A 13347-nucleotide genomic window follows, 5' to 3' on the forward strand; every position below is an offset into this window, starting at 1 on the left:
CTATCCACCAGCTGTCTCTCCAATATGTAGGGCATCCGCCCAATCAGATATCTGCTCCTGAAGGTATAAGGCAGCTCCACTGCGTCATCCTCCCACTCCTCGCACCCCAGATACGGCCTCCAAATGACGACGTCAATGTCATCTATCACTCACCTCCAGTGCTCTAGCCTGCCAATCTGAGGCTGCGAAGTGATCATATCATACAAGTGAACAAAGCTCCGCCCATGACCTCTGCCCCTGAAGTGTATCGGCCGTGTGATAGGCAGATGCTCGTATGCCCACACCTGCAACAGTGTCACTCCACAGCCCAATCCCACTAATCCATGGTAGACGAACTGGTGAAGCTCATAATACAGGTGTGCCAACACACATGGACCCCATGCATATCTGGTGTGATGTGTAACCAATGTCTCCAGTGCTCCTCCCCAGCCCACTGCCAACCCCTGTGTCGCTCTGTCCGGACACAGGAACCCACTGATGGCTCCTCCGATCATAGCTGGTAAAGCTAACCCTGTCGCGGTCATGGTGTCCCATGCCACATGCCCTGCTCTCATCTCTAGCCTGGGATCCTGGAACACCCGTCTCAAAGCCTCCCTGTCTCCATCTCGATCGTATGGAATCAGCTCTCCATCGATCGGTATCCTCAATATCCTGTAGACATCCTCAAGTGTCACTGTCATCTCCCCCATCGGCAAATGAAATGTACATGTCTCGGAGTGCCATCTCTCCGCCAGTGCAGTCAGCAAACCCATGTTTGCCCGAAACTCAGGCACATATAATACATGTCTAAGGCCCATCTCCTCGATAGCAGCTCTATCCTGAAAAGACAACTCCAGTCGCAATCTCTGTGTGGACGGGAATCTCTCCCGTGACTCTAGCATAGGCAAATACTCCTGCAGTCAAACAAATCAATCATGTCAGTCATTGTCGCATTCACTGTTCATCACAAAATGCTACTTGCTATCTAAATGCATATGGTTATCTATCCTAGTGACACTCACTGTTCATCACAAAGTGTTGCTATCTATCCTAGTAGTGCTCCCTGTTCATCACAAAGTACTACGTGCGTGACATTCCCAACATATGACCCACAGAAAGTGTAGACACCCAAAATTGTCATGTCTAATTAAATAAATATTTTATTTATTTAATTATCTAAGCCTAATTCTTCTATTAATTAAATAAATCCTTATTTATTTAATTAATTCATTTATCCTCTTCTAGCCTTATTTCTCATTTAAATAAATACATTTATTTATTTAAATTATCCTTTTCCTAAATTAAATAAATATTTTTATTTATTTAATTATCTCATTTCTTCTATTAATTAAATAAATCTTTATTTATTTAATTAATTCATTAGCTTTTTCTACACATGACACATGTCATTCATCTCTTAATTCCTACACTACCTACCCCTTTCATTATTTTACTATTTCTTCTACCTACCCTCTAATCCTAGCCGACCTCTCTTTTTACACCTCTCAATCTTAACCCTCCATTTCTTATTGTGTCTTCTATTTAAGGAGATGCTTCCTTCATTGTCAAACCCTAATGACTAATCTTGAAGACTTGGCTACATTACGATCCTACTTGCAACCACATTCCGTTCTTTGTTGAGCTCTTGTGCATATTAAAATCTTAGAGCAAATATATCAAGCAAGATCAATGGAGATAGGAAGAATGGAGATCAAAACCCTATTGGACATGTGATGGTATAATCTTTGTGATTTTGAGTTATTTGCATTGTCTTAGGTAATCTTCATATGTTATGGTGGATCTTTGTTGATTGTTAGGCTAGGGTTTAGTGGTTGGATTCATTTAGCCTTTCAAGATTGTTATTATTGTTATCCATTTTCACCATATACAGAAAGATATGATGGAGTTCATGGTTTTATGCCCCCGGACACATCTAAAGATAAAAATCTACCACACAGTTAGATAGATCCCCCTCAATTTCAAGTTAGCACCCTCCAAATGGATTTTTCCAAAGTACATAATGTGGACAAAATTAGTGTGTCAAAAAGGACTAACGAAGTGGTCTACACTTCACTGCTAAAGGTGGAGAGAGAAAAAAATAAACTAGAGAAACAAATAGAAAAGTTACAGGTAGACCTGGAAAACAAAAAATCAATGAGGAAAGCAACAGATAGCAAGTGCAATGATTTACAGAAAAGAATTAAAAATTCGGGCTCTGCAGTAGAAATTGCAGAGCAGGAGAAGAAGGATGCAAAATTGAAGGACCTGATTGAAAAACTGGCTAAAAGCAGTAAAAAGTTATGAGTCTGCTACCGCAGAAATGAGAAAGTTACAGGACCTATTGGATCATGGAAAGGAAAAAGAAAAACATTTGCAAGAGGAAGTAGAGGAAGAAAGAAAAAAATGTGCACAAATAAAAGAAGACCTGCACAATGCAAATAATAAAATAAAAACTTTGGAGGATAGATTGAAAGATAATATGAAAAATACAACGAAGTATATACAGAAAATATTTGGCGACAAATAATGCAGAGGAGTGAGAAGTTGTGTGAATGGTTTCAATTGACTGAAAGTATGAGATATTTTTTTATAAAAATCAAAGGGCACTATGAAAAGAGCACATATGTTTATTCAAAAGAGGAAATGGCAAAAAAGATTCTGAAAGTAGTCTACAGTTCAAGTGACAGCTACTTGGCATCCAAGGGAATTAAAAGTTGCATTGATGCCATAGTTAAGACATCATCTATCATTCAAAAATGCCAGAAGCTAAGGGAAACATCAGAAGTTATGGACAGTTGTGGAAAAAAGATAGTGAAGCTGCAAGAAATGAAAAATAATTTGATTAAACTTGGTTTGCCTAAGCCTGTTGACATATCAAATAAATTCATTGGAGAAGAAGCTTACAATAAAATCATGAAGATAAAAATGAAGTCTGATTTAGACTTGCTTCCAAACGACACAACTCCCAAAAGCTTTCTGGAATTCATCCAACCAGTTACAACTCTAAATACGGTATTGGATGAAACAGTGATGTCAAGTAAATCTTATAAATATGGAATGTTGACGAAGTTGGAGTTGACTTTCCATAGTTTACAGAATATTGACCTTCCAACAGACGAAGAGTGGAGCACCCTACAAAAACTGGCACAGAATTCTTAAGAATCATAGTATGTATTGTACAATTTTCTTCTTTTATTCTTAATTTCAAGGTTTTATGTTTTTTATGTTTGCTATTTTGCTAATCCAACCTATAAATCTATGATGCACTCGCTAATGCTATTTTGCTAATCCAGCCTATGAATCTATTTTATGAATAGGAAAAAAACAGCACTCGCTATTGCTATTTTTCTAATCCAGCCTATGAATCTATGATGCACAGTGCAAAACTTCAGCCAATAAATTTGTATTCTCAAATTCTCCCTTGCATTAACATTTATGCATTTCTCTATTTCTGATTAGTAGGTTTTAGGCATTGCTATTATCTATGTTTAATTTGTCATGGCGTAAATTAATATTTAATTTTGAACTCTATTTTTCGAACAGGAGACATCAAACATGTAGCAGATGTTAAATTGCTAATACGCCCTGTGATGGCCATATAAATATGTGCTGAGTTTGTGATTTTGATGTTCAGTGTTCACATGTTGCAAACTTGCAATTCGACCTGAAGCTGTTGTTGCTCCCTTGTTTCTATAAAAGGGAATTCAGGGTCATTTGCAATTTTGCAAAGGGTTCTACTTCTAAAACTTTGTATTCACTTTTGCATGGACATTGGAGAATCACACAGGAGTTGTTGTTGCTCTCTTGTATCATATGGCTATATTTTGAATGAATTAATGAAAATCTAAGTTCTCGACATGTGTATTACTATTGAATGAATTGTATCATATGGTTCTGAAATGTATCACATAGATTTGAGACTCAAACATGTATAAATAAACAATAAACATCTTTGTATCAATAAACACATTATGGTTTTTTTTTATTATGCTATTCTAAATCTGAAAATAGAAAGTTGAAAAATGTAATTACAAATCAATATTAAATTATAATTGCAAAAAGTAATATGCTTTTGTAATATGAATGATGAGATACAGTAATAAGATTAATAAATACCAATCTCTTACAGTTGCCATTCATCCTCATCAAATTCAGTGCTTTCTTGATTCCCATCTGTGGTTTCTTCACTCTAAGTCTAAGTCTGCATATCTTCGCCGAACTACATCTCAATGCTACTAGTAGGTCTAGTAGTCCCACTAGCACTTTGGTTTGAAGTGTTGCCCAAACCTCTTCTTTCACATTTGGACCTCTAGATTTGCAATGCCCTATCGTAAGGAAAAGTGAGGACATCATACCTAGATGTATAGAGCCTCGAACAATTTTTCAAATTTTTGTCTAGTTTGTTTCTTAGCTTTGATTTTAGGAACCCCAAAGCACTGAAAACTCTCTCATCTTCCACCGAACCCAATATCATGGTAAGACATAAATCAGCAAGCTTCACATATTCTGGCATTGAATCACGCAAGGATTTGTTCTCGGCTATATATTTCCAAAGCCTTGTTACTGATCCCTCTTCACAGCGGTTCTCCATTTTGGCATATTGTTCTTTCATAGTGTATGCAAAATGAGATGATTGCTCTCAAAGATGAGTTTCGTCTAATATTCCATTTATAGTTACTCCATTAAATTCTCTGGATATGCAAAATTGTTTTACCAAAGTCAGTAGCTTACTTCGAAAATCAGTTGCATTGTTGAGGCTCCAATAATGAGGAAACACAATAGACATGGCTTTGAGTAGGTTGTTAGGAGGGAATCTGCCTCTAATTTGTGAGGAAAGATCATATGCAATTTTCTTCACAGAAGTAGTTACAGTCTCAACAATCTTGTCGAAATCTTCCTTTGTAACTCTTGCTAGTTTCTTCCTGGGGCGCTTTCCTGGTTCCTCGGGGTCGACCATGGCATAGAAGTGCATTGGTATTTCAACTCCCCATACATTGGCACATACCTCCCTGTCTGCACCGATTTGTAAAAAGTTATCAGGATTGTTCAAATCTGTGAGTGTCCGCCACTTAACAAATTTTTCATCAAATAGTGTTGGTTGATTTCGATAGAGATTGTCGAGGGTCAGGCATGTCATCTTACGTAGCATAGCATATTCTGCAATATACAGAGCTCTTTTTTGGGCAGCCTTCATAATATTCCTCATTTCCTTTAGCATGGGCAGAAGAGCTGCTAAAGTTAAGAGTGTCTCTAAATTACTTAACCTGCCAAGAAGTTCAAGAAATTTCAGTTGATCTGATTCATCGCGAGTTGTGTGAAATAGTCCAATCAAGGATGGATATTATGAAAACACTCGATGCGCTGGACCATCCAAAGAGATCCATCTGGTATCATTATCCTTGAGAAACTTGTTCCCATCAGTTAATCCATCAGCAAAGTGTTGCAATTCCATAAATCGCTTGGGACTTTGACAGAAGTGTGAGTAGAGCTCTCTGATTAAAATTTCAATTTTTTTAACCGAAGCAAACTTGCTCACATTTCCAAAAGCTAGATTCATTCTGTGAGCCATGCAGTGAATTGCAGTAATGTACAATGCAAATGAAGTTTCAATCTTTGTACAAAGTCTGTTCCTGTGACCTTGCATTACTAAAGCTCCATCTGCTCCAACACAAACCAATTTTTTGGCTATCGCCAAGTCATCCATACCTCCATATTCAATTAAACTTCTCTTTACTAGTCGAAATAAATTTTTCGTTGTCGCACTCTCCTTCATTTTAGCAATAGATAGTAAATGAGATTGGCAGGTATGATTCTCTATAGTATAAACATGCATGCATACCCATGAAGTATTGTCTACTACGGTAACTTCGTGTAAAGAAAATGCAATGAAGTTTGACTCTCTTATTTTTTCCTGTACATCTTCTTTTTCAACCTCAGCAAGACAACTTGCCCATTCCCATCCACTATTTATTGACCAGTGTCTATTAGGATAGTTAGGAACTTTCAAAAAGTGTAATAAACCACTAATTAATGGGAAATCTATCATAGCACGCCCTCTGCTCAAAATATGGAAAACAACGCTTAACTGAACAGCTTTTCCTAGTTGTTCTATTTGCATTGCTTTTCCAAAAACAAATTCAATAGAACCTTTAACTTGAGCAGGCTTCGTCTGTAATTTCTCATGAAAATAATACTCTTCGGCATTCCTCACATGCTTACATTCATCCTTTGTTTTCCATCTTATCACTGATTTTTCAACCCCGTCTATCATTTGTTTTTCATAAACTTTACCCATATGCTTTTCTATGGTGTCAAATTTTAGCTGCAACCTAATTTCCTTGTTATGTTTCCAAGTGCAAATCTTACACCTGCATTCTATTGGAGGCTCGCCTTCAATTGGATTCTCCACTGGTTCAATGAATGGATACTTTGATGCCCAATTAATTTGAAAATTCCTCACTGACATATCCCTCTCCCGATCCTTTTTTATTGTGGTTCACCCTTTTTTGATATGGCTTTTCTTTTCCCCTTCCGTGCATTATCATCGATGGCATTATCACCCAAGTTGATTATATCATTCCGGCTAACTTGGGTATCTACTAGATAATCTTCTTCAAGATCATCCTGATCTGAGATATCAGGTTCGCCGTCGTCTTCAACATGCAGTGCAAGTGGCGAATTTTGTACTTGTACTTGTGATGATGTACCTTCCTATTTTTCACCAGTACCACAATATTTTCCAATGCCAAAGTACGAAGACAACGTTCTACTTTTTGTTGGCCTCTCTGGCCTTCCCCACATTCAGGTTTCCTACCCCTCTTCCTGTTTGACATCTCCAACGAAATAAAGGCTGCCAAAAAAATATCAATTTGTTGAAGAAGCAATAATAGACTATAATGTATAATATACCACTTCAAAAATATGATCGCTCACCTTTAGGCTTTACGTCACTAGCAGTCACCAATACAGTCAACGACTCAACAACAATGATTTTCCTTGGTCTGAAACTTCGCTATTGATCAGAATTCAGAGCCTAGAACCCACCAGATTGTGTTGAGATAGATCTGATCTTTGCATGTATTTATACCAATCCTCATATGGCGAATTCTGCAGGAATTTTATATGGTATACAAATATTAGGCGAATCCCGCGTAACTATAACACGACTTATGTAATTTATGAGGCAATTATAGGTCATCCAAATACGGCTTATGTAATTTTCGAGGCGATTATAGGTCGTCCAAATAATAGGCGAATACAATATAGTTGGCGAAAGTTGGGGTGAATGGAGACACACGTCGACAAGATGTCAGGCGAATTGGGTCCCCCTGGCTAACAAATTTTCACATGCCTATAGGCAAATTAAGGTCATCTATTAAGGCAACCTCGGAGAGTGTAGGCGAAACAATTAAATTAACCGTGTGTCCACCATATATTGTATTGGTGAAATCATCGCATAGAAACATTTAATTGCATAAAACATATGGTGATCGGGCCGTGACTTTGACGGAAATTGATAATGTTCTGGCGACATGGCCACCCCTAGTTGGTACAAAATATTCGCCACTTCCGACATGGTCGACGTGAAAAATTCGCCATTGGCAAATATTCGCCACTAAAGTAAACTCTGGTCATCAACATATAATGAAAACCCTTACAAGAGAAAATCATGGCAAATTATTAATTGCAAATGTCGATGCATTCCTTGCTATAATACCATTAGCTATTTGAGAACATTATTTTCTTTTGCAATAAGCTTTTCAAACCATTCCTTTGCTACCTTGGCACAAGATTTCATCTCCTCAAACTCGATGGTTGATTGTCTTGCAAGTATAGTAAGAGGAATGTAGGATTCTTTTGTTTATTGTAATGGTCTCAACAAGTGCTCTATATGCCTCTCAGCTTGTTCATCTCTAATGTTGTACCTTTCCTTTTCCCCCATTTCCTTCTTTAAACTCTTGAGTATGGTGTTTGAAGAATCATGCAATTCTTCTACCTTGTGTTCTTTTGTTGCCTTCCCCATGATGAATGACATGACCTTATAATCTATAGGAGTGACTTCTTCACTTGTCTTATCTACAAGTGGAACAACTATGTGCACAACCCGATTTTATCCTTCATCTTTGGTTATTCATGAATATGTTTTTGGCTTCTTCCTTTCTTTGGTCTTAGGTTGTCCTACCCTTATGAATAGGTCATCAAGACTCAAGGACATTGTCTCTTCTACTTCTTTAACTTTCATTATTGTTTGCAACCAACCAAGTGGGAGGTGTTGGTTGTCTGGTGATAACTTGACCTTCATTTTCATGTTCTCTTGAGACTACAACTGATTCTATAATTACATTTTCTTCTTTATTATTGGAAAGGAGTTCATTCATAGTATTACCATGATCCTTCCCCCAATCAAATATTCATTACCTTTGTCTACTAGCTTCTTACGTATTTTTTCTTCCTTGGTCAGATGAGGCTTCTCCACTAATAACTCTATATTTTGTTGTTATGCTTCTTTATTTATTTCTTCTTCTTTATCCTCTAATCGTGTGAGTGGGATTTCTCCTTCCTTGGTCTCACTAGCAAGGTCCTCTTGATCAACAATTCATACTTCATCCTCCTAGAGGTTTGACTCTTCTAAATTGGCCACCTCTATTGAAATTGTTTCATTTTTTTGTGTGGTGAGAGTGGGTATATGCTCAACATCTACTATAGTTTCCATAGTTGAAGAATCATCCTAGGATGCAGTTGTAGCTGAGGGTCTCGTTATCTTTAACTTCTTACAAATAGGATTATCAAATAGTGAAGCCTTCCTTTTCCTTGGTTTCTCAATGGGTTTTCTTTTCGCCACAACTTTCTTCATTTTCCTTTTCTTTGGGAGTTCTTTTTCTTCACTATCTTCCTCTTCTTCATCTTCTTGGACTACAACTTATGCCTCCTTATCACTCTCTAAGGAATGTGACTCAAGATCACCCATTAAGTCGTAGGTGAGTTTCACTCCCATAAGTCTTAATTTATCTATTTGTTGGTGTATCCATGCATCTGTATATTTCTTGGGCCTTTTTATTATTGTGTCTAGACTAGGTATCAAATCCTCTGACCAATCAATTGGGGATGGAGGCTTATCCTTGATGGGCTCGTACACATGATGTTGTATGCAATCTTCTTCATCCTCCACTTGGTCGAGTACCTGAGCAAACTCATACATCCTTATCAGATTAACATTTAGTTAAGAGCATTCTCTTCTTCTAACTTCAAACTCATCACTAAAGCAGGCCCAATAATCTTTTATATCAACCTTATTCCTATAATGCCTCTTGTATTCTCTTTTACCAATCTGGTAGGATCATAACATCTTCTACATGTGTGTGGCTGCAAACCATATGATATCATTTACTCTCCTGACTTTTCTTCTTGAAAGAAGGTTTGTACAAAAACATCTCTTTCTCCAATCATCATTGAGTAAGATATACTCATGATCTTTTTATCCCTTAATAGCTTACATGTTGCACCTACCTATCTAGTTACCTCTAAGAGGACCGACTTATCATAAGGGTACTTTGGTATCCTGTATGGAGAGCCCTCAAATCTAGAAATTTTCACATAAGAAAACATGGGGAATTTAATAAACTAGGCCCCATACTGCTTGACTAGTGCAATCACCGATTTGGACAATCTTTGTTGTAACCCCTCTTGCATAATCCTGACAATGCACATGGTAAAAGCATTGTTCACCCTTTCATACTCTCCTATAGAAAGGTTGCATTATTTCGCTCCCTTTGACCAATATTGTGAAAATGAAGTCAGGGATAACAATTGTGTTCCTTCGCTTGTCCTTCTCCATTTCCCACTTCACCCAAACGGATTAGCCCTTTATACATAAATTGTTGGGAAAATGTATGTATATCACATAAGATGACATGGTGAATGTCTTTCTATCAAATAAGATAAACAAGTTGCTTGTGAGTGTTATCACTGATAATTTGAGCCCAATTGATCATGCCTTTGCCTCTAAAGACCTCTTCTGCATAATAGAACATCCATTCCTCAAACATTTGCAATTGAGGTAGCCCCATGACCTTGTTGAGGAGTAACCATGTTCCTGAACTCCTCATTGAAATCGCTTCTATAAATCTTCTTTGGTATCTTGGTATAGTGAGGTAACCGGTCTTTATACCAATTATCATTCCTTTTTGTCTTACACTTGTTCGGATCTTGATTGAAAAGCTTATGTGACTCCTCCCTATGCATGGTCCTCATATACTCATAAACAAGAATGCCAAATGCCTCTGCAATTGGCTAAAGAAAAGGTTATTCCATTAACAAAAACTATCCTTGAGGAATGCATATAATGTTTAAAACATTCTACAATCAACTCATTATTCTAAATGGTCTGAGAAAATCTAGCATCTTATGCAATTCCATTCTGAACCATTATCTGTGCCCTCCATGTTGGGTTATAACTATACATTCTTTCCTTGAATTTTTGAATGTCTACATGCCCAAAGTCAGTATCTCCCACGTTGTCCCACAAGCTCTAGATCTTTGACTCTTAGAGAACTCCTTGGTACTCATACTTCATCTTACTTACTTTATGATGATCCTCCACTTTGGGTGCCTTTAAAGAACTTGTTGCCTTCATCCCCTTAGGAGGCATTTACCTTGCACAAATAAACACATATTACAATTGATTCCCTTAGAAGTAGGCATGAGTTAGTCATTAATGATGTACACATCTAAATAGTATAAACCACATATTGTATCTCAATGTTGATGCATTCTTCCTTGGACCTTCAATTGATTTTTCTTTGAGCGACGCTTTAGTTTACTAGACAATTATAATTAATATTCCCATTTTATTTGTCCCTTACATCTTTTGGGTGCTTGGATTGAATCAACAATGATGAAACTCTCTTGAACTTGGCATGAGGAAACTAATTTTGACCTTTTATCAACAAATGCAAACGTTGCAAGCTAAATACAAACTCATGGTGCCAAACTCAGAGTTGGGAACAAAGATTGGAAACCCTCTTTCAAACTCGGCATTGGAGTAGCATTAAGGATTTTCGGACCTAGGAAGCAATCTAGAAACTCACCCTAGACAACATTTGGGATTATTTGGTTTTGTTTCCCAAGTCCAAACTTTGCTGATTGAGCACAATCATTTGGCACAAAAGACTTGGACCTTGGAGTCCGTTTAGGAACTCAAACTATGAAAAAAAATTATGGTTTTTTTTATTTTTTTATCCGAACTCCAAATTTGGAATGATGGACCAATTTTGCTAGGCAAAACTTAGAGGTAGGATAGGTTTTAAGATTAAGGCTTGTTATTTATTTTAATGCAAAGTTTGAGTTTGGGGTATGATTGTGTAGTATTTTCTTATTTTGTAATACCCTTTCCGGACCAAGTTTGGATTTGCAGCTTGCTTCCAACTTCTAAAACTAGTTACTAAGCTTTGAAGAAAATTTTGGTTAGATCTCTACCCTAGGGTTTTGGTAAAAATAGAAAAAACTTCAACAAAGACACTTCAACTCTTGAGCAATATAATGAAATTTTTAGACCTCTTATTGACGAATTTGCAAAGGAAGCAAGGGGAAGGACCCATCCTTGTGATGGTGTGATATATTTCTACTTACACGTGAAAAAACCTTGGCTATGATCTGGGGTCTTCTTCTTACTTGTTGGTAGCTTCCTCATGAAGTCTCTTCTCTTCTTGAGATGGCTAGGAAAAAAAATGATAATGGCCTCATGAACATGCCCAATCCTCCCTTTACACCAATCGAGCCTCCTTGAAACATTTTTGAGAAATCACTTTAAATCACGGTTTTTTAAGTTGCATCATTTTTATAAAAACTCGGTTTTAGGAGATTTTTTTGGATTAGTACTAATCCAAATTAGTTTGGAGCAAAGTCACGAGTTATTCATTGAAAACTTGGTTTTTAAGACCCTTTTGAGAAACTCGGGCCAAAACTTGGAGGTGGAAGATTTTTAGGATTAAGACCTATTGCCAATTTTAATGCTACCATCGAGTTTGGAACAAAGGGGGCATGTTGAGTTTGAAAAATCAAGGATAGGAGGACTTTTGGGAATAAAGCTTATTCCTATTTGCTATGCAAAGTCTGAGTTTAGGAACAAAATGCATTTTAGTTGGTTTTCAACAAGGTTGAGTCTTCCAAATCCAAGTTTACATAAGATTTTGATACAAGCTCATCAAGTTGTGCTCAAAAACTCCTCCATGCTCTTCGTCACCACCATGGTTCTCCATTTGAAAGTTATTATCTCTTGTCCCATATCATTCACATCATATTCATTTGTAATGTTCACTAATTGTTTGACCTCTTTCTCACAACCCTTCATCGCACTACTCAATTAGACTTCTTCAAACACTTGACTCATCCTAGCTCAGCTTGAGACTAAGACTCTCATAATGTGCCCATGCTCTGAACAAACATATGATGACCTTCCAAGTGAGCTTCATCTAGGCAATGCAACTCAAGTCACCTCTTCTTTCATTTAACTAAAAACCTTGACGCGAGACTCTAACTCAAAACGAACAACAACAAAAAAGGAGGGGGTCCATGTCACAGACATGGTGTGTGTGCAAGGCACAACACACACCCACTAATGTTCATTGAGTGACTAACATATTGAATGTCTCAAGATGGTATGTAATTTGTCCACCCTCTTCCATTCTCAAAGAATAATTTCTTCATCAAGAAAATCTTATTCTTTAAAAATGTGGCATCATACATCTCGCCAAGTTTATTCCATAATTTTTTTGCAAAAGATTCTTCATGGACATTGATTAAAAAATAGTCTATCAAGCATAATCTAATTAGACCCTTGGGTTTGCAGTCCTTAACATCATATTGAACAACCAAAATAGGATTTGTAGGCCTAAAAACATTCTCATTAATAACATCTTACAAAACTTAAATCTATTAACAGATCCTCCATCTTTAGCTTCCACATCTTAAAATTATTTCCAAAAAAAAATTCACCTCTATTCTCCTTGATGAACTTAATCATCTAAAAATTCTTGCAACAAGATCACAAAGTATCTTCTACACAACCTCCCACTCAAATCTAAATTAGTTCAAAAAATTCCAACCCACAACTAAATTAGATCAAGGTCTGATACTTCTTGAAAGGACACTAAAGTACCAAAAAAACTTACACTAATCTTGAGAGGAGATTATAACAAACAGTATGTATACCACAACACACTAATTACATGGGGAAGACCCTTTTGGGAAAAACAAAACACCTCTTGAAGTCATCCAATATATTATTTAAAAATCAACAACATTTATAATATACTCTCAAAGCATGCTTCTCACATGAGAATCACCAACGAAAGATCTAGAGGCAATTCA

Source organism: Cryptomeria japonica, chromosome 3, assembly GCF_030272615.1.
Source record: "Cryptomeria japonica chromosome 3, Sugi_1.0, whole genome shotgun sequence".
In the NCBI taxonomy this organism is placed as follows: Eukaryota; Viridiplantae; Streptophyta; class Pinopsida; order Cupressales; family Cupressaceae; genus Cryptomeria; species Cryptomeria japonica.